The sequence below is a fragment of the Palaemon carinicauda genome, chromosome 41 (assembly GCF_036898095.1).
Source record: "Palaemon carinicauda isolate YSFRI2023 chromosome 41, ASM3689809v2, whole genome shotgun sequence".
NCBI classification, from domain to species: Eukaryota; Metazoa; Arthropoda; class Malacostraca; order Decapoda; family Palaemonidae; genus Palaemon; species Palaemon carinicauda.
Window position 1 is genome coordinate 8,301,031 of NC_090765.1, and position 23,359 is coordinate 8,324,389.

General features: G+C 39.2%; 2 protein-coding genes across 3 annotated transcripts in view; both read left to right on the forward strand.

The window, feature by feature from the left end:
• Positions 1-23,359, forward strand: part of LOC137632605 (uncharacterized) — a 110,138-nt gene that overhangs the window by 83,155 nt on the left and 3,624 nt on the right. The gene's annotated exons all lie outside the window — the stretch shown is intronic.
• LOC137632602 (uncharacterized) overlaps positions 1-23,359 on the forward strand; it is a 141,706-nt gene that overhangs the window by 56,941 nt on the left and 61,406 nt on the right. The window lies entirely within an intron of this gene.

Consider the following 23,359-nt stretch of genomic DNA (forward strand, 5'->3'; position numbering starts at 1 on the left):
GTTTGTGTCAGTCCCACGTGCTCCGTCCTCATCTCCGAACCTTAAGCCGCCAGCGTTTGATCGCCCTCAGCCCCCTTTGTCTTTGCCGCCGGTGACAGTCCGTCCCGGAGGAAATACCATTCATCGTCTTAACATGGACCCCCCAAGTGGTAGCACGAATACCACCCAACTTAGCCGTGTGCGTGATGGCCAGCAGAGGCCTATACCGGTTGTAAATTCAATAACTTGAACTGTACCATCCCAAGGACCAGCGCCCACGTTGCCTGATTGTCCTATCTTTAAGCCCGTAACATCCGCTCCAACCCGTGTTGACGCTAAAATATCCATGTCGAAATTTGAAACCCGCCCGCAGAAAGAGCCGCGTGATCGCAAGGTTAAGACTTTAGTTGTCAGAAAGGAACCTTTTGCGCTGACGGCGGATTTAGCGAAGGTCACACATGTAGACCTAGCACCGGAGCTTAGAGCCTGTTTACGATTCACCTTGCTTGAGGATAACGGTAACATGAACACCATTCATTATTTTCATTCAGTCTTTTATGGCGCAACTGCAAGCCTTTATTATTTTTGCCAAGTCATTCAGCAGCATTTTTTCGGTCAATCCCATGCTTTAACTTTAAAACTTAAATTTAATTCTTGCCTTGACAATTTGTCATTTTATTATAATCCCCCTGACATCCTTCAGCTCGTGCTGCATATAACTTTTCCTTTAATTGCCCCCCTTGCAAACGTTTTTCTTAAAAACGACATCCAAAACTTTCACAGCCAGAAATACAATGTCCCCATAAACCTAGTTTATCTCGGTTTGTCTTTCAAGCTAGTGCCAAGCAAATTTTCACCTTTAAACGCCGAGAAGGAAGTAACTTTTCTCCTTTTGTCAGGCGATGAATACAAAGTTTTCAGTACGCCAGTAATTTTAAATATTAAACTTAGCCGGTGAATATATAATAGCTGACGTCTCGGACGGCTCGACAGAAACACAAAAACTCGCGAGCGATCGCCATGAAGGTTGCGGGTGTGCCCACCAGCGCCGACTATCGGCCAGATACCGCATATACTTGTAAACAGCTCCAGTTCTTGGCTGTCGGTCTTATCGACAAGTTGATTCCGCTCGCTGTTGACCTTGAGTTTTCGTCATTTTTGGTGAAGTACTTTATTTTGGTTGTTTTGAGCTTTCGCTGTGACGGGTGTTTTTCTCTTCAATTAAAACTCTTGAACCCCTTTTTGGCTAGTGTTTATTGTTGATGACTTTGGATTTGTTTTGGATTTTTCTCTGATTGTTCAATATGGCTGACCCTTCTCCTATCCCTGGACCTAAATTTCGCAAATGTAATGCTAGGGATCGTAACAAACGTCTTCCCAAGGCCTCTCTCGACCCACATACCGTTAGTTCTAATTGCCGGGGTAAAACCTGTCAATTAGGAGATCGGTGTGATGAGTGCGTGGTCTTGTCGGAATTCGACTGGCTTGAATTTGATAAATATTCTTGTAAGCTGGAGAGAGATAGGGTGAGGAGAAGCTCCTCTAGGTCATTGGAATTTTCCTCCTCCCATGCCCCTGAACCTAATCCTTCCCCTGTAGTAGTTGTTCCTGAACCCTCTACTAGCACTCATGAACCGTCCATGCGGGATATGTTTCTTGCGATTCAAGCTTTAGGCGAGAAAGTTGAATCCTTAGCTTCGGACCGTAACCAACTCATGTCAGATGTGAAGTTATTAAAGTGTCAGAGTGGCAAATCAGAAAATCGTAGTGACAAAGTGATTAGTGCGCAAAGTGTTGTTAGTGTTGCGACCGAGGGTTAGTCTGTTCGTGCTTGTTGCTCCCCTAGTCCGAGGCCTCTTTCAGGCTCCCCTGCACCAGGGAGAAGTAATGTCGTAGGACTTAAGGGGACGAGAGGCTTTAACCAACGTACAGACGTTCCCTCTTTGGTATCGGGCGTTTCTCGTCAAGATCGCCCTTACCATAAGACGAGCGAGGCTGTGTTCTCCTCGTCATCCGAAGGCTTTTCGCAAAAGAAACCTTGGAGCAAGGTTTCTAGACCCTTGAAGCGGAAGTCAGTCCCTTCAGGACAGGTCCAGCGTCCTGGCTGTAGCCATTGGGACAGCTCTGACCCTTTGCAGTCGTCGGAAGACTGTTCGCCTATTAAACGTAAGCGTAACACGGGCTCCGAGAGTCTCAGTAAAGGCAATGTTTTGCCGACACAGACGTTACCATCGTCTCGGCCCGTCCCGACTCCCGTTGATCCTAAATGGGTTGTCCTGCAGGATATGCAGACTAAGCTTGCCTCCCTTATGGAGGAGTATACCGTTGAGCAGGTTCACGATGATCCTCGCCGTTACGCTGATCGAGACTCTGGCCGTCAGCCGCCCAAACGAGCTTTTACTCGTCCTTTTGACGTTATGAAACGTGATGTCGGTAGTTTGTCACGTCAGTCACGTGACTTGGATCCTCACTCGCTGCAGTCCCGTGTTGACTTTCAGCCGCTGCCGCAGCCTCGTGTTGACGTTCAGCCGCTGCCGCAGTCTCGTGTTGACGTTCAGGACGTTCGCCAACCAGCTCAGTTGCCTCGACTTGACGTTGAGCGTCAAGCACCGCAGTCAAAGGTTGTTTTGACTGCTCAGTCTAGGCAGTCAATACAGTTCCGACGTGGCGTCGAGCATCCATCAACTCCTGTTGTTGTTGTTGGTCAGTCGCAAGGTTTTCAGTCCTTTCAGCAGCGGCATGACGTCGCTTCCTCGACTGCTACTGCTGCTCCTTTGCTTGTGGACATTGCCTTTCAAGCATTGCCGCCGCGGCAGGTCTCTCCTTTTCATGAGACTCGACAATTGTCGGACGAGGTTCCTTCAGATGAGGAAGTTGCTGATCCTCCGCCTACTGATATTCCTTTGGGCAGTTTGTCAGACGGAGAAGAGCCTAAAGCTGCTCAGCCCTCTATGGACTTTAAGAAAATCATGTTGATTTTCAAGGATCTTTTTCCAGACCATTTTGTACCTTCTGCTCCTCGTTCGCCTCCGTCAGAGTTTGCGCTAGGCCTAGCTGCTTCGAAGCCTTCGTTTACCAAGCTAGTGCTCTCTCACTCTTCTAAGAGGGCTTTACGTTTGCTAGGCGACTGGTTGATCACCAGGAGGAGTTTGGGGAAGACTGCCTTTGCTTTCCCTCCTTTTAAACTGGCTTCTAGAGCGAGCGTCTGGTATGACACGGGAGAAGTTCTCGGCTTGGGAGTTCCTGCCTCTGCCCAGGGAGACTTCTCAAGCCTAGTAGACTCTCCCCGTCGCCTAGCCATGAGACGCTCTAAAGTTTATTGGTCCTCCTCGGACCTTGACCATCTCCTTAAAGGGGTTTACAGGGCCTTCGAAGTTTTCAACTTCTTAGATTGGTCGCTAGGAGCCTTAAGCAGGAAGATCTCGTCGGCCGACCAGGATGTTTCCGTGCTTATTATGTCCTGCACGGACAAAGCCATCCGCGATGAGCTCGCCGCTACCTTTACGGCTGGAGTCCTGAAGAAGAGGGAGACTCTTTGCTCGTTCCTTTCGGCAGGAGTAACTCCCTGTCAAAGGTCGGAGCTCCTCTTTGCCCCGTTGTCATCTGCCTTGTTTCCTCAGCAGTTGATCAAGGATATTGCGGCTTCGCTGGTGCAGAAGGATACCCACGACCTGATGGCTACGTCTGCTCGTAAGGGTGCTCCTTCATCGTCTTATGTCGTAAGACCCAAGATCGATACCCCAGCGACGAGGTTTATCCCGCCCTTTCGTGGCAGAGCCCCCAGTAGGGGAGGCGCTCGTGCCGACAGTAAGAAAGGCAAGAGGAGAGGATCCAAGTCCTCCCATGGCAGAGTCTGACTGCCCACGTCCTCAGACAGCGGTAGGGGCCAGACTGAACAACTTCTGGCAGGCCTGGGAGAAGAGGGGTGCAGACCAAGAGTCTGTGTTGTTGCTCAAGGAGGGGTACAAAATACCTTTTGTACACAGACCTCTAGTAACAGTTCCTTTAGACCTCTCTCCCAGGTATCGAGAGGAGTCAAGGAGACAAGCTCTACATTAGCAGGTTTCTCAGTTGCTAGAGAAGGGAGCGGTGGTGAAAGTCTCGGACCTTCAATCACCAAGATTTTACAACCGTCTCTTCCTAGTCCCAAAGCATACAGGAGGTTGGAGGCCAGTGCTGGACGTCAGTGCGCTCAACGTTTTTGTTGTAAAAACAAAATTTACGATGGAGACCACGAAGTCCGTCCTAGCAGCGGTCAGAGAGGGAGACTGGATGGTCTCTCTCGACCTGCAGGATGCGTACTTCCACATTCATATACACCCGGATTCTCAACCGTATCTGAGGTTTGTTTACAGGAATGTGGTGTACCAGTTCCGAGCACTGTGCTTCGGCCTCAGCCCTGCTCCTCTCGTGTTTACGAGGCTCATGAGGAATGTGGCAAAATTCCTTCATTTATCGGGAATTCGAGCCTCCCTGTACCTGGACGACTGGCTTCTCAGAGCGTCGTCCCGTCATCGCTGTCTGCTGGACCTTCAATGGACGTTAGCTCTTGCAAAGGAGTTGGGACTGTTGGTGAACTTAGAAAAGTCTCATCTGAATCCCTCCCAGACGATTCTCTCTTTGGGGATGGAGATTCGCAGTCTAGTTTTTCGGGCTTTTCCGTCTGCCACCAGGATAGAGCAAGCCCTGCTCAAAGTCCGCCTCATGCTGAAAAAAGACCGTTGCTCAGTGAGAAGTTGGATGAGCTTCCTAGGGACTCTCATCCCTGGAACAATTTATCTCACTAGGGAGACTTCACCTTCGCCCTCTCCAGTTCCATCTAGACTCCCATTGGAACAAGGGCAAGACTTTGGAAGCTGTGTCAATCCCGATCTCCGAGCCAGTAAAAACGTGCCTGAGCTGGTGGGACAGCAACATAAGTCTGCGAGAGGGTCTGTCCCTGGCGGTCAAGAACCCAAACCACGTGTTGTTCTCAGACGCGTCGGATTTGGGTTGGGGAGCGACTCTGGACGGTCTGGAATGTTCGGGTCTTTGGACGTCGGGTCAGAGGAGCCTGCACATCAACTGCAAGGAGCTGTTGGCTGTTCACTTGGCCTTGACGAGTTTTGAGAGTCTTCTACGAAACAAAGTGGTAGAAGTCAATTCGGACAACACCACAGCCTTGGCGTACATCTCCAAGCAAGGAGGCACTCACTCCCACACACTGTTCGTCATCGCAAGGGACCTCCTCATCTGGTCAAGAGATCGAGGCATCTCGCTGTTGACAAGATTCATCCAGGGGGACTTGAACGTCTTGGCGGACTGTCTCAGTCGGAGAGGTCAGGTGATCCCCACAGAATGGACCCTCCACAAGGACGTGTGCAAGAGTCTTTGGATGACTTGGGGCCAACCCACCATAGACCTCTTTGCCACCTCGTTGACCAAAAGGCTCCCGACCTATTGCTCTCCAGTCCCAGATCCAGAGGCGGCCCACATAGATGCTTTCCTGCTGGACTGGTCTCACCTGGACGCGTACGCATTCCCGCCATTCAAGATCATCAAGAAGGTACTGCAGAAGTTCGCCTCTCACGAAGGGATAAGGTTGACGTTGGTTGCTCCCCTCTGGCCCGCGAGAGAGTGGTTCACAGAGGTACTTCAATGGCTGGTAGACGTTCCAAGGAGTCTGCCTTTAAGGATGGATCTCTTACGACAGCCCCTCGTAAGGAGTCTTCATCAAAGCCTCCCCGCGCTTCGTCTGACTGCCTTCAGACTATCGAAAGACACTCAAGAGCTCGAGGATTTTCGAAGGAGGCAGCCAGAGCGATTGCGAGAGCTAGGAGAGCATCTACCATCAAGGTCTACCAGTCGAAGTGGGAAGTCTTTAGAGACTGGTGCAAGTCATCATCCATTTCCTCTTCCAGTACCTCTGTAGCCCAAATTGCAGACTTTCTCCTGCATCTGAGAAATGTTCGCTCCCTCTCTGCTCCCACTATTAAGGGCTACAGGAGCATGTTGGCTTCTGTGTTCAGACATAGAGGCTTAGATCTGTCCAATAATAAAGATCTCCTTAAGTCCTTCGAGACCTCTAAGGAGCGTTGTATGGCAACTCCTGGGTGGAACTTAGACGTGGTCCTAAGGTTCCTAATGTCCGACAGGTTTGAGCCATTACATTCAGCCTCCCTGAAGGATCTCACCCTCAAGACGCTTTTTTTGGTGTGCTTGGCTTCGGCTAAAAGGGTCAGTGAGATCCATGCCTTTAGTAAAAACATCGGCTTTTCTACAGATAAAGCCACATGTTCGCTTCAGCTTGGTTTCTTGGCCAAAAATGAACTGCCTTCTCGTCCTTGGCCTAAATCTTTTGATATACCTTGCCTATCAGAGATCGTAGGCAACGAGGTTGAAAGAGTACTGTGCCCTGTTAGAGCCCCTAAGTTTTATTTAGCTCGTACCAGATCTTTACGAGGTGGATCTGAGGCCTTATGGTGCTCCGTTAAGAAGCCCTCATTGCCTATGTCTAAAAATGCTTTATCGTATTTTATTAGATTTTTAATCCGAGAGGCTCATTCTCACTTAAGTGAAAAAGATCGTTGTTTACTTAAGGTCAAGACGCACGAAGTAAGAGCGATAGCAACTTCCGTGGCTTTTAAGCAAAACAGATCTCTGCGAAGTATTATGGACGCGACCTTTTGGAGGAGCAAGTCGGTGTTCGCTTCATTTTACTTAAAAGACGTCCAGACTCTTTATGAGGACTGCTACACACTGGGTCCATTCGTTGCAGCGAGTGCAGTAGTGGGGAGGGTTCTACCACTACATTCCCTTAATCCCAATATCCTTTTAATCTTCTCTTGAAATGTTTTTAATCTTGTCTTGGGTTGTACGGAAGGCTGAGAAGCCTTTCGCATCCTTTTTGATTTGGCGGGTGGTCAAATGTCATTTCTTGAGAGCGCCCAGATTAAGGGTTTTGATGAGGTCCTGTTGTATGGGTGGTCGCCCTGGATATAACGGCTCCTGGGAGTCTTTCAGCATCCTGAGAGGATGGCTGGGCTTCGTGAGGAAAGCGGACTAATAAGGCAGAGTAATCGTCAGAGTCAGCTTCCTTACCAGGTACCTATATTTAATTGGGTTTTTTTATGATATAATTGTCAAAAACTCTAAGCATATATGCCTTTATTGTATTAATACTGGTCTCTACCCACCACCATGGGTGTGAATCGGCTATTATATATTCACCGGCTAAGTTTAATATTTAAAAATGATATTTTGATTATAAAATAAATTTTTGAATATACTTACCCGGTGAATATATAAATTAAAGGCCCTCCCTTCCTCCCCGATAGAGACCCAGCGAAATGAGAAGAACTGGAGCTGTTTACAAGTATATGCGGTATCTGGCCGATAGTCGGCGCTGGTGGGCACACCCGCAACCTTCATGGCGATCGCTCGCGAGTTTTTGTTTTTCTGTCGAGCAGTCCGAGACGTCAGCTATTATATATTCACCGGGTAAGTATATTCAAAAATTTATTTTATAATCAAAATATCATTTTTATTTGTAGAAATATTTTATGTAAAACGTTGGGTGTCAGACTTGGATTGGGATTCACCCCCCTAATTTTGAATTAGTCATTGGCCTGACTTGTTGCTGAACTCGACTGACATTGGCTTACGTTTTCTTTGCTCTATCCGTACCCCTAGGGTGGGAAGAATTGAGTATTTTTAATAGTTTAATTACTATTGCATCGTACGTTTCAAGTTAACACTGATCATTTACTTATATTAACGCATCCGTGAAACATTGCCTGCGTGGTTCAATTTTCCCCAAATTCGCGTGAAAGCATAACTTTTTATTCAATTGATTTCAATTAACGTTAACAGCGTTTTGTTAACTTTAAACGGACGTTGATGTGAAGAACAACTTCACTCATCATTCAGCCAGTAAGCTTATCTCGCTCATACTAACAAGTAGTTGAATCACATTTGCCGGAACTAACCCCTCTTCCTTTTTTCTCCCCTTTATCCCCAGGGTGTGAAGAATTTTCTTCACTCTTCTTTCAATCGTATTTTTAGCTCTCTTCTACTAATACTATAGCAACCCCTTAAACATTCTCTCCTACATTCAATTTTCTTTAACGAAAAATAGGGAGGACTAATCTAAACTTGTTGACAGTGGCGCACGCCATGCTCGTGACGTCATAGCGTAGATAGGCCACAGAGGGCCTTAGTGTAACCCCGGCGTATGTTGGTTCTTTCCTTAAACTATGTGGGTCGAGATTAAATTCCTAAACTGCATTTTTGATATAAATTCCAATACTGCTAAATTAATGCATCTTATATTTCTCAATACCAATTAAGGTTTGTTAATTTTAAGATGTATGCCCATCGCACCAGTCCATTGCTAATTAATCATTTAAAATATTATTTTTAGCAAGCCAGAATAGGTAGGATTATTGTATATATAAACTCCCTTGGAGCAGCAAGATTTCTCTAAGTATTTAGTACAAAATCCTGCCTCCTCTGCACTCCTTGCAACAATATATTGCCCTATCCTGAAGTCCCGATATGGCACCCCCAATGGATTACCGTGCGCATCAAGCTCCTCACTTGTTTGGCAAGGTGAAACCAGGTGATCTCTTCGACCTTAGCGTCGAGCCCCCATTCATCAAGAAGCTGTCGTGACCGACTGACCGGCCCGGTCAGTATCCGTGCACCTCTGGCTCACTCCCTGTGACCCCCATCCCCCTCTCTCCCAAAACTCGACTCGCAAAAGATTGCTGCCGGTCGGAGAGATTGAGAAGAAGAGGACCCTGGTGTACCATAATTGCAGCCAAAGTGAGAATTTTTGGGGTGAGCCAGGCAAGAGTGCAACGTGCCAATTAGTGCGACAACCAGGTCAACAGCCACCACGGGCATAGGACTAATCTCAAAGGAGTGCAGGTACTACATCAATGGCCATTTAGTTTTCCCCCAATTCTTAGCTTAGACTAATTTTAACTTTATAGGGAACCTGGCTAATTACAATATTTGGACTGTGTGCAGTGGGATTGTGTGTATATATTTTTTTCTATATAATTTTTTGCCTTTTGAGACTAACACAGTCTCTGGGTCACATGGGCCACGTGTCTGACCCTATTTTGATTTTTAATTATTGTAGACCACGCGTCTAATAAACTATTTTTCATCATTTGAATTGCATTCCTTTTGATACCATTTTTTGTGTTGTTAAGATGACCGTTTTCCTTTAATGTAAATTTGTGAATACAGTAAATCAATATTAGGTTAATTAAACCTTCTTAGTATTTTTGCTCCCTCATTTATTTAATGTTTAAACTGGGAATATTTGAAGAGTAAGTCTATAGGTGGTAACAGCGAGAAACTTTGCATTAATATATTTGCTTCGAAGGTAAAGATCCTTATCTTTAAACTTTTAAGCTACTTTACATCACTGCTCCCATTTTGGATTTTGTCTGATTACATTAACGTAAAATACCTGTCCAGCATCTCATTGGGGTAGCTGGGACGGAGCCGGAACAGAGCCTGAGAATGAGATGACTATAGACCTGACAAAGCTAGAGTAGGCCATAAATTATTGATATTTCTATGGGTGTTGGGGGGTATTGAGAGGCAGTCCAAAAAAACATTTATTGTGCCTTTAATTGACCCATTACCACGGAAGCGTGATGCAGCTACCCTCATCCTTTTAATTGAGAAGTACATTAAACGGGGCAGCATTGTTGTTAGTGATAAGTGGCGGGCTGATAATTATCTGCAGTCTCTTGGATACGATCACCGTACTGTAAACCATTCAGAAAATTTTGTGGATCCTTCAAACCCCGACACCCATACCCAAAACATTGAACGTCTTTGGCGGGAGCTGAAGGAATGGATACAACGGCCTGGTAACCGATGTGAATACTTCAGGCAGTATTTGTCACGTTTTATTTTTATACACAAATACCCTGAGGAGGAGCTGCTCCATCATTTTTTTATCACGGCCAGCAAACTGTATCCTCCACAATCTGAGGCACAACGGGTTCCAATAGCTATTGATGATTCAGAAGAGGGTCAACCACAGCCTTCCACATCATCATCGTCAGGTTCCATTTAAGGTAAGAAGTGACTTAACAAAATATATATTTAAATTTAGCCCGGGGTAAAGGGGGGGGTCGCAGGGGGGGGGTGGAGCCCCCCCCTCCCCCCCCCCCCCCGGTAGGGGCACAGGGCCCCTAGGCTAGGTTAGGTGGGTTTATTAGGTTCGGTAGTGCCCTGAAAATCACTGGGACCTTAAGGGTTGACTCCGGGTTGAGGGGGTGAATTTTCCCAATTGTTTTTTTCTTTGCTAAAAGTCTTCCTTTTACCTATCAGAAGGCCGTGATATGTGTAGAATTCATCTCCAGCCTCTATAATGCCCCCCCTGGTCATCAACGCCCCCCTTATGTTAATAGAAAAAATACGAAATATCATTAGTAATTTTCCAATTTTTATAGGTTACCCCTTTAAAACTGTTCAAAAACGTTTTCTCATATCAGTGATATCAAAGAAAATGGGCTCAGGGGAGACTATGATTTTATATCCAATATTTTCGTCATCAGACAAAAATCGTAATTTCTCGTTTTTTCTTTTTCGGGAGAGGGGTGTATTTCTTTGCTTGTCCTGCTCTTATGCCTTAAGTAATATAATATTTAGATGTTTTAGGCCATTAAGTGACATAATACCTAGAAAAACACAGAAGGTTTTTTCCCTAAATCGAAATTTTAATTTTTGGTGAATATTTATTTCTAGGTATCCCTCCATCACCAGCCGGGGTTTCACTAAAGTTAATGCTCGTTTTTTTCTTTCTGTGTGCTTATTTACTGTTCGATTTTGATAAAACTTTGTCTGCTTGTTCCATATGGATAAACAAACATAATGACAGAGCGAATTTCAATTCAAGACATTAGTTTCTCACTGGTCACCAAACAACTTTTAAGTTGCTAGCTCCGATTTTCACATTTTTATTCATAAAATCCTTTATTTTCTCTGTAGGATGATAAAACTTACAGAGGATATGCCTTATTATAGTGCTAATAATGCCTCAAAATTTCATTAGCCTGTCTTGATTAGTGTATTTTTGGCAAATATTTTTACAATTAGCACCCTCTCAACCCGGAGGCTACCCGACCTTAAGGGAGGGTCGCAGGGGGGGCGGAGCCCCCCCCCCCGGTAGGGGTACAGGGCCCCTAGGCTAGGTTAGGTGGGTTTATTAGGTTCGGTAGTGCCCTGAAAATCACTGTGACCTTAAGGGGGGGTCGCCGGGGGGGCGGAGCCCCCCCCCCCCCCCCCCCGGTAGGGGTACAGGGCCCCTAGGCTAGGTTAGGTGGGTTTATTAGGTTCGGTAGTGCCCTGAAAATCACTGTGGCCTTAAGGGGGGGTCGCAGGGGGGGGGGCGGAGCCCCCCCCCCCCCCCGGTACGGCTAGGTAGGGGTATAGAGGGAGGGGTGGTGGAACATTAATTAGTGCAAATATCATTGGACGCCCCCTCCCCCACCCAAAACCCCGGTTCCCACCTGGGGTCCCCCATAATTGTTGGGATAAAGTAGGGTATTTCTGCATTACAACATAATATGCAACAAAAACAATAAAAACATGGTTACAAAAACTGATTTTTCTGGAAAAACTTGTTGTTTTAACTCCATAGTAAATCTCTAAATCGGATGGTTTGCAGTCAAAATAAACGCTAAATTCGTTGAAACTACACTATTTCTGATGCAACAAATATATTTTTATTCCAGTTTCCACATAATGGATGAAACTGTAAATTTACCATATATATATATATATATATATATATATATATATATATATATATATATATATATATATATATATATATATATATATATTATTTATATACGATATGCATATGTATATATGTATATATATAATATATATGTATCTATATATATATAATGTATATATATAAATATATATGTATATATATAAATAAATATATAATGAATACATATGTATGTATATATATATATATATATATATATATATATATATATATATATATATATATATATATATGTACTGTAGATGTATATATATATATTATATATATATATATATATATATATATATATATATATATATATATATATATATATATGTATATATATGTATTTATAAAAATGTATATTTATATATATGTGTATTTATATATATGTGTATATATATGCATACATGTGTGTATATATATGCATACATGTGTGTATATATATGCATACATGTATGTATATATATGCATATATGTATGTATATATATGCATATATGTATGTATATATATGCATATATGTATGTATATATATGCATATATGTGTGTATATATATGCATATATGTGTATATATATATGCATATATGTGTATATATATGCATATATGTGTACATATTTATGTATATGTATATGTATATATACTGTATATATAGATATGTATATTTATACAGTATGTATATATATATATATATATATATATATATATATATATATATATGTATATATATATATATATATATATATATATATATATATATATATATATATATATGTATATATATAAAACACAAAACTTCTAAACATTGGTGATTGGAATAATACAATTTACAAAAAGAAATATATTCTATATAAATTACAATACTTTGAAAACAATTTACATAACAAAAGAAATCACTTGAAATATCAAGTCTGGACAAAACTTAGATTTAAGACAAATAAATGTTAAATCTAAATAATGCTTAGCTAAGAAAAAGAAATAACACAAATATTATAAAATCACTAGTTTCACTTAAAATTAAATCTGAATACAATGTTCAAGTTTAACACTTAATGAAAAATAGAAAACCAGATCACAACACAAATTCCTAACCTTCCTACAGGGCTGTTTACAAAAACTCTAGGAGAATTTTATAAGTACTCATTACCCACAAACAGGGGGTCACAAAATCACTTTGGAAAGGACACACTATGGGTACTGAACCCTTAAAACAATACTGTACTCTGAGCTGCGTGCGAGAGGGAGAGGAGAAGATGGCTGTCTTAAGGCTGGAAATCTGTCTATCTAACCCTGGTGCCACATTTATATGTGAAACCTAGCTGCTTCCAGAAACGTCCCAGAGATTTGGGAAGCTTGGGGGCCTGTCATAAGCGTCAGTTACCAAGTATCGTTCTCGCGAACGGCCACCCTTTTATTCCTGGGATAAAAATAGATATTCTATCACTAGGTTCTTTGCGAAAATTCAAAAGCACAGGGTACCCACAACAATTGTGTATTCTTTCTTAAACATGACGCAATGCCTCATTAAAATCTAAAAGAACATTACAGAATCCCTAAGAAAATAACATAAATTTACATATACTAACTTAAATGAAGAATACAGTGAAATTGAGGACGAAAGTCTTCCATAATATACTTACGTCTACACGAGGAGAACTCATCTTAAGAGCTGGCTAACTTCTCTTCAATGCACAAATAAAGAATAAATAAAATCTTTAATAAACTGCTGTATTTACTCTACACTAGACTAGCTTCGTAAGAATATATGTATGTGTATACTGTATATATATATATATATATATATATATATATATATATATATATATATATATATATATATATATATATATATATATATATATATATATATACTGTATATATATATATATATATATATATATATATATACTGTATATATATATATATATATATATATATATATATATATATATATATATATATATATACTGTATATATATATATATATATATATATATATATATATATATATATATATATACTGTATATATATATATATATATATATATATATATATATATATATATATATATATACTGTATATATATATATATATATATATATATATATATATACTGTGTATATATATATATATATATATATATATATATATATATATATATACTGTATATATATATATATATATATATATATATATATATATATATATATATATATATATATATATATATATACTGTATATATATATATATATATATATATATATATATATATATATATATATACTGTATATATATATATATATATATATATATATATATATATATATATATACATATATATATATACTGTATATATATATATATATATACTGTATATATATATATGTATGTGTATAAAAATATGTATATATATATGTATATATGTGTGTATATATGCGTGTATATATATATATATATATATATATATATATATATATATATATATATATATATAGTATATATATATATATGTGTATATGTATGTATATATGTATATATATACACATACATATGCATATACATATATATGCAGTATATACATATGCATATATATACACATATATACACATACACAATACACACACTATATATATATATATATATATATATATATATATATATATATATATATATATATATATACACACATATATATACACATATATATACACATACACACATATATATACACATACACAAGATACACACATTATATATATATATATATATATATATATATATATATATATATATATATATATATATATACATATATATATATATATATATATATATATATATATATATATATATATATATATGTATATATATGTATATTTTTTCTTTTCTTTTTATTGGATATTTCCACATTTGTTATTACTGCCTGCTATGATGAATAGGAGAAGGGGTTACGGTTGGGAGGTATTTGTATTCAAAGCTTTGTTAGAGTATTGGAAGATCTTGGCCATCCTAAAGATGCTTTGGAAATTTTTTGCCGCAATTATTCTCTAGGGTTGGGTCATAGGAGTCCGGGGGGATCCAATCCTTGAAGTTAAACTCTCGTCTTCTGGTCTGCATCACATCATTACAGAGAGGGGTAGGATGATTCCTTATATTCTTGGTCTTGGTTCTAACAGGCGGTTTCCCCTAAGATATCCTTGCCTGATTTAATGGAGGTGCCACTTGAAACCAAGTTACCTGGTGCACCAGTAGTGAGGAAGGTGCAAAAACCTAAAAGTTCACCACCGATTAATCGAAAAAAGAGGGAAACTTCCATCTCTCGCTCTTTTGCATAGGAAATTTGGTGTATTGTCTGATGTTCAGGATCAACTGGCTGATATCTTGGATGAATCGTAATTTCAAGTTAAGGTTCACCATGCACCTCAACAAATAGATCAAAAGGACACAGAAAAAGACAGACATTGAACTTGATATATCAAGACCCTCTCTAAAGAAACCTCTGAGAAATAGTTTTTCCTCCATTTTGCAATGGAATGGTCAGGGTTTAGGGGCCAAATAAGAAGAAATTAAGCTCATTTCGTAAGCACTCCCCAATAATTATATGTGTGCAGGAGAGCAAACTTGATGATAATACTCCTTGTCCTCGCAAATATAGTGGCTATAGGACGCCAAATGATCAAAGAGCAGGGAGCCATGGCGGAATTCTCATTTATGTTCGTCGAGATCCCATTCACAGTAATGATTTTTTTTTTTTTTTACCTACAATTAAGAACTTTATTTACAATTGGCAACAGCATTGGGATAGTTTACTTGAAAATAAGATAAGAGAAATAAGTAATGTTATATCCCCTTGGAGGTTTAACAGGATGCCAAGAAAGTGGGAGACTACTGTCGTCGTCTCCGCATTGGTCCTACAATTGAGAATTTTATTTATTATAATTGGCAACAGCACTGCGATAGTTTACTTGAAAATAAAATGAGAGAAATAAGTTACGTTATATCCCCACGGAGGTATAACGGGATGCCCCAAAAGTGAAAGACTACTCTTTGTCGTCTCCACATTAGTCACACGGATGACGCGTTTTTGCTGGCTGGCCAACATCAACCATATTGAGACAACTGTTTGGTACCATTGACAGTGAAGACAGTGAGGAAAATAGGTATCTGTTTGAGGCTCCTGGTGAGGATGGCAGGTTCATCCTTGCCAATATTCTTGGACATGATGTGTCCTACTATGCTAGTGGTATTTTTAGCTTTTCCAGAAGCAGGTCTTCTGAAAGATATTCAACTTTTAAAATGACATAATTGCTTTTATAGTTTTAATTGAATATTTTTTTTTTTTTTTTTTTTTTTTTTTTTTTTTTTTTTTACAATAAACGATATCGGCTTCAATGACCTTCGATGTGAGGATGCCAAAAAACATTAAATCAATCAATCAATCAATTTTGCTAACTGGCTAACACCACCCATATTGCGACGACTGTTTGGTACCTCTGACAGTGAGACATTTGTTGACTAAATGTCCCACTTATAGCGCATTAAGAAATATATGTTTGAGGCTCCAGGTGAGTGTGGCAGGCTCTTTCTTGCCAAGATTCTTGGACATGATATGCTTACTATGCCATCTATAATTAGTTTTTTTTTCTTTCTTTTTTTTAGCCAATCTGAAATCTAGTGAAGTATGAAGTTTTATAAGGACACTTTTCTCTTTCCGGTTTTAAATTTAATACTCTCTTATGTTTAATTTACAACAAACAATATCAGCATCAGTGAGATCCGATGTCAGGATGCCAGTCCATATCACCTCCCCCTAGAGCAAGTTGAGTCCCCCATCACTTACTGTTAGAATACATAAAGTCCCCATCACTTACCCCTGATTAAATCTTTGCTGCAATCAAAGTAAAGATGAGTGAGGGTGAAGCAGGTGTATTTCCCCACTACCACTGGTAAACAACCTGAATAGTTGTCGATGCCTCATTAAAAGTTTTATAGCCGTATGCCAGCTTCCGCTGATTTCTCGTGTTGGTATTGTTAGGAAGCTTCACAAACTAATCAGCTTTGAACAAAGCTTCGATAAAGAAGGGAAGGGCATGAGAGTGGTCGTAAATATTTACCTTGATATTTCAAAGGCAATTCTTCATGTAACAAACTTTGTTGATTAATTTTAAAGTTTCCAATTTTTTTTTTCATCAAAATTTTCACTAGCATACCCATTACATTGGTGTAATTTCATCAATCAACTCTTGATGAGAGAATTCCTTGACGCAGTCATGTGGTTTCTTCATTTTGTTGAATTGTGACAGGCAAGAGGGCTCTCGAACTTGGGGAAATTGCTCCCCATGTTCGAATCAAAATTTCTCTCCCTTTCCTCTATTCCTTCTGCTCAATATTACTTTGACCTTCTCCTAATTTTATCAACTTTCTTTTGTCTGGCTGTCCTAACTCTTATGAGTATTATTTCTCCTAAGTTATATATATATATATATATATATATATATATATATATATATATATATATATATATATATATATATATATGTGTGTGTATATATATATATATGTGTGTATGTGTATATATATATATATATATATATATATATATATATATATATATATATATATATATATGTTTGTGTAGATGTATGCATATATGTTATATTTATTTTATTTGTTCATTTATTTATTTTTATTTTATTTAAATGGCGTGGACATTTCCACATTCGTTATTACTGCCTGCATAGATGAATGGGAGAAGGGATCACGGTTGGGAGGTATTTACATTCAAAGCTATATATGAGAGTATTGGATGATCTCAGTCACCCCAAAGATGGTCTGGACCTTTTTGGCAGAACTACTCTCAAGGGTTGGGTCATCTGAATCCAGGGGGGATCCAATCCTTGTGGTGGGACTCTTGGCCTCTGGCCGGAAGCCCATCATTACAGATGGAAAGGATGATTCCATATTTCCTTGGTCTCGGTCCTAAAGGGGGGGGGGGTGTTAGCTTACACTCCTGTGCCTCCATATTTGTTTTGGTGGTATCCTTCCGGTAGGGTATGGAGTGGGCCATCTGGGAAGTATATTCTCATCGTGCCGATAGCTGAGAATGCAAATTTCCTTTCCAACGTATGATACTTTTTTTTAAAATTCTCAAGCAGGTAAACCAATAAAACAACCAACAAAAACAAAAAACAAAATCACACCCTTAACTATGGACCCTTTAAATACTGACTCCCCATCCCCTGGATTTCAAGTAGAAGCCACTGGAATGCTTTAATTGTTTTAAATTTGGACACCCATCTAGGGTTTGCAAAAAGGAGAAAGAGTGTGGTATTTGCTTCAAATCTTACCATGGAGAAAGTGCACTTGGAACCAGGTGTTTGATTTGCAAGACAATAGCTGCGAGCTATATAAGTTGGAGGAAGCTGCCCTCAACAAATCGAATTTAGGACATGTAAGTGTGGGACATGCCAAAAGACTATTAAATAAATCAAATATCTATGCTAAGGCATTAAAATCAAACCAACCTAGTACTGCCAATAGCTGTAGAATAAGAAGTATACCATCTGATAAAATGTCAAATAACGAGGTAACCATATTACCTGTCGGGGCTTTACCACGGTGTATTAACATTAGGGCATTTCCCATTGCTGTACAGCTTTCATCCCCCATTACAAAGACTAGTACAAACCTCTATTAGGCCATGTCCTTGCCTGATTTGATGGAGGTTCCTCTCAAGACCAACTTACCTGATGCACCTGTAGTGGGAAAGTTGCAAAAACCTAGAATCCCACCATCTATTAATTGTAAAAGAGAGACCTCCATCTCTCTCTCTCTCTCTCTCTCTCTCTCTCTCTCTCTCTCTCTCTCTCTCTCTCTCTCTCTCTCTCTCTCTCTCTCTCTCTCTCTCTCTCTCTCTCCTTCCTCCATTAGAAACAAAGTTATAACATAAAAAAAAAATTGATGTTTGTCTGTGGATGTTTTTACCAAACCAGAAGATAGACTGAATAAGTCTGAAATTCAAGTTAGGTCAACCAGGTCAACCATCCACCTCAACAAATAGATCAAAAGGATACAAAGAAAAACACAAACGTAAAATTTACATAAGAAGACAATCTCTGAAGAAACCTTCAGGTAATAATGTTAGATTAAAAACTGCTAATGGGAAGACCTTATCCAAGATATCTTCCAGAAATAATCCGTAGTTTTCTCGTCCGTTTTGCAATGGAATTGTCAGTTTAAGGGCCAAATATGAAGAACTTTAGCTCCTAATTCATGAGCATTCCCCCATACAGTAATTATTTGTCTACAGTAGAGCAACCTTGATCATAATACTCCTTGTCTTCGCGAATATATTAGTTATAGGACACCATATGATCACCAAGTGGGGAGCCATGGTGGAAGTCTCATATGCGTTCGTCGAGACGTTCCCCAAGTTTCTCTTTCTATTCATACACCTCTGCAGCCAGTGATTGTACAGATTGATATAGGGGGAAAATATACAATTTGTCCTCTGTACTTACCTCCAAATGGTAACATTGAGTATGATAACTTGGTAGAAGTGATTCAACAGCTCCCTCAACCTTTTTTTTTTACTTGGAGATTTGAATGGTAGACATCCTTGTGGGATGATGATTTAGTAAACACGAGGGGAAATATCATATCATATATATCAATTGTGGAAAATAAAGATGTGGGACTCCTTGATACAGGAGAGCCCACACACTTTCATGTCAAGACAGGTACGTTGTCATGTATCGACCTATCAATCGTATGCTTTTAATTGTCTTCTCGATTACAATTGGATGGCATTAGATGATTGGCATACTAGTGATCATGCACCAATCATAATAAACACCAACAATGGTCCACCTTTACAGAGATCGCCACAATGGAATCTTGACAAGACGGACTGGGATAAATTTTGGGAGCCAAGCGATATTGAGGGGGATGCAGGACAGGTTGAAAATATTGATGATGCCATAGACTTACTGAATGGAACTTTCCATACAGCAGGAGTCAATTCAATTCCCAAAACAACAGGGTTATTCAAACGACGACCAGTCCTGTGGTGTTCTTCAGAACTAACTGCCCTGCACAGAGCCACAAGAAGATCTCTTACACGATTGCGTAGATGCAGAACTGATGAGAATTTGATTATGTACAAGAAATGTAGAGCACAGTTCTGTTGTGCCATGAAAGAAGCAAGGCGCCACTAATGGATGTCTTTTGTTTTTTCCATTAACTGTAGAACACCACCATCTTCTGTGTGGAGGAAAGTAAAAAAGATAGCTGGCAAATTCACCCCCAACCCACCACCAGAGTTGAAGGTGAATGGTCAGTATGTAACTGAAGCAAATGATGTTAGCAGTGCCTTGGCTAATCATTTTTCAAATGTATCCAGCAAGTGCGAAGGAGCTCCTGGTCACCAGTATAGAAGCATTGAAGAAAAGAAAATTTTAAATTTTGTAACAGGAAGGGATGAGTAGTATAATTCTCCTTTCACTGAAAGAGAATTTGATTCCGCACTTGCTCTTTGTAACGATACAGCCCCTGGACCCAATGGAATTCCATATGCGATGATCAAACATGTACATATTAATACAATGTTATTTATTCTAAGCATTATTAATAGAATATGGCATGATCATAGTTATTCAAGTGTTTGGGAACTAGCCTTTATTTTAGCCTCTTTAAAACACGGTAAGGAGAAGTTTTTAGTAGCAAACTATCGTCCTATTGCATTGACATCTTGTTTATGTAAAATCATGGAGAAGATGGTCAATTCAAGGCTGATGTGGTACCTTGAAAAGAAGGGTATTTTATCACCCATTCAATGTGGATTCAGAAAAATGCACTCGACAACTAATGTGTTGATACGACTCGAGTTTTCTATTTGTGAAGCCTTTGCTTCCAAACAGCACCATGTGACAGTCTTTTACCTTGAAAAGGCATATGATACTACATGGAGATATGGTATACTTAAAACCATTCATGAAATGGGATTGAGAGGAGAGCTACCCTTGTTTATCCAATAATTCCTTTCACATAGAGTTCTTCAAGTGAGAGTGGGGGAAATTATCAGAGTAAATGTCAGGAAGAGGGAGTGCCTCAGGGTAGTGCGCTGAGTGTAACCCTGTTTGCACTAGCAATTAATGGGATATCCTCAGTCATTCCCTGGGATGTTCTCTCAACACTATTTGTGGATGATCCCTCCATATCATTTGCTGGAGCTCGAATGGCAATGGTTGAGAGAAAACTACAACTTGCAATGGACAAAATTATTCAGTGGGCTGATATGAAGGTGTTTAAGTTTTCAACAAGCAAAACTACTATTGCACATTTTTGTCGTATCCAGGGAGTACACCCAGAACCAGATATATACATGAAAGGTCAATGGATCCCATGTGTAGGTGAAGCTAAATTTTTAGGATTGATTTTTGATTGTAAGTGTACATGGGTTCCACACTTAAAGGCATTAAAAGCTAAATGTCTTGAGGCTCTGAACCTTCTAAAAGTATTGTCTCATAAATCATTGGCGTCAGACTGTAAAACTATTTTGAAATTATACAAGGCCTTGATTTTTTTCCAAAATTAGTTATGGATGTGAAATATACACTTCAGCCACCCCAAGCCAATTAAAGATATTAGATTCAATACATCATGCTGGTATAAGATTGTCCACAGGAGCCTTTAGAACCTCGCCTATCACAAGTCTCCTTGTTGGTGTTGGAGGGTTACCTCTAGACCATTACCGCATGTCTTCCATTATTCGGTATTGGTTTAGGTTACAAAGACTCCCCAACTCTTTAGCTTTTCAGACTGCAAGCTTTGTAAGGAACTCGACATACTTTGAGTCACACCCAAAATCTCTTAACCTTATGGCTTTCGAGTAAAACAATATTAAAGACTAGATAAAATTAGAGGTAAGGTACTTCCAATTAAGATACCATCAACCCCTCCGAGGAAATTACCAGAGATATCTCTATAAATATTTTATTGGTTAAAAAAACGACTGAATTAGAAGCTAGGTCTCTTTTTATAAAACATGTTGAACATAGGGAATTGCTCCAAATCCAATGCAAATATCTTCCATATTTACTGCTGAATTATATGGCATACTAACCGCTATGGAGAAAATAGCATTAAAAGGGAAGGGAAATTTTACCATTTATAGTGATTTAAGAAGTGTTCATCAAGCTTTAGAAGGTTTTAATTCGAGTAACTCTAGTTTTAAAGATTTTAGAGTGGGTTTTAATTATTGGCCTAAAAGGTATAACAGTTCGATTTTGCTGGGTTCTGGCATACGTAGGTGTGTCTGGAAATGAAGAGGCAGATTCACTGGCAAAGAGTGCTGCAGCCGAGTTGCTACCAAGAAGGTCTCCCATTCTTTGTGATGATTTTTTACCAGCAATTAAGAATTCTATTTATAACAATTGGCAACAGCATTGGGATAGTTTAACCGAAAATAACATGAGAGAAATTACGATTGGTATATCCCCTTGTAGGTATAATGGGATGCCCCGAAAATTGGAGACTACTCTTTGTCGTCTCCGCATTGGTCACACCCGGATGACACTAGTTTCTGTTGGCTGGCCAACACCAACCATATTGCAACGACTGTTTGATATCCTTGACAGTGAGGCATTCGTTGTCTGACTGCCCCACTTATAGCACAGAAAGAAATAGATATCTGTTTGAGGCTCGTGGTGAAGATGGCATGTTCATTTTTGCCAAGAGCCTTGGACATGATGTGTCGTACAATGTCAGTGGCATTTCTAAATTCATATCAGAAGCAGGTCTTCTTAATGCTGTTTAACTTTTATATCATATTAACTTCTAGTGGAATTTTTAGATTTATATCAGAAGCAGGTCTTCTTAATGCTAATTAACTTTTATAACATATTTACTTTTCTGGTTTTAATTGAATATTCTTTTAATCTTTATTTATAATAAACGATATCGGCGTCATTTATAATAAACGATATCGGTGTCAATGACCTTCGATGTCAGGATGCCAGAGAACTTCAAAGCAATCAATCATCACTCAACCAACACAGTCACCAAATAATAGATAGATAAACGTAAGAGCAGTTTTCTTTGGAGGACATTTTGTTCGGAGATATTCTATATTCAATTTTTGAACGTCACTCTGACATTGTCATAATACAGTATACATACTGTATACTTACATTCATCTAATATACAGTATGCTGTATATATAAAAGTTTTACACATGCAACATTGGTTAGACTTCTTTTGTCATTTTCTCTCATAAGACACTTACCTTTCTTGGCCATGACCATTTTATGCTAAACTAAGAAAAGGAGCTTGGAGATTCTTGGAAGCCTTGTATTTAAAAATTATCGTTTTTCTATTGACGTCAAAAAAAAAACCCACTGGAATTTAATATTTTAATTTTGTGTATTTATAAATTGGACAGCAATTAAATTTTTATGATTTTTTTTTCTTCTAAGTATATTTGAAATCTAATTTTTACAATTAAAAAGTTAACATGATAAATGTGTTATGTTTTATGCCTTGGACAACTAAGCTTCAAAATGATTAGCTGGTATTTATCTAGGAATTTGAT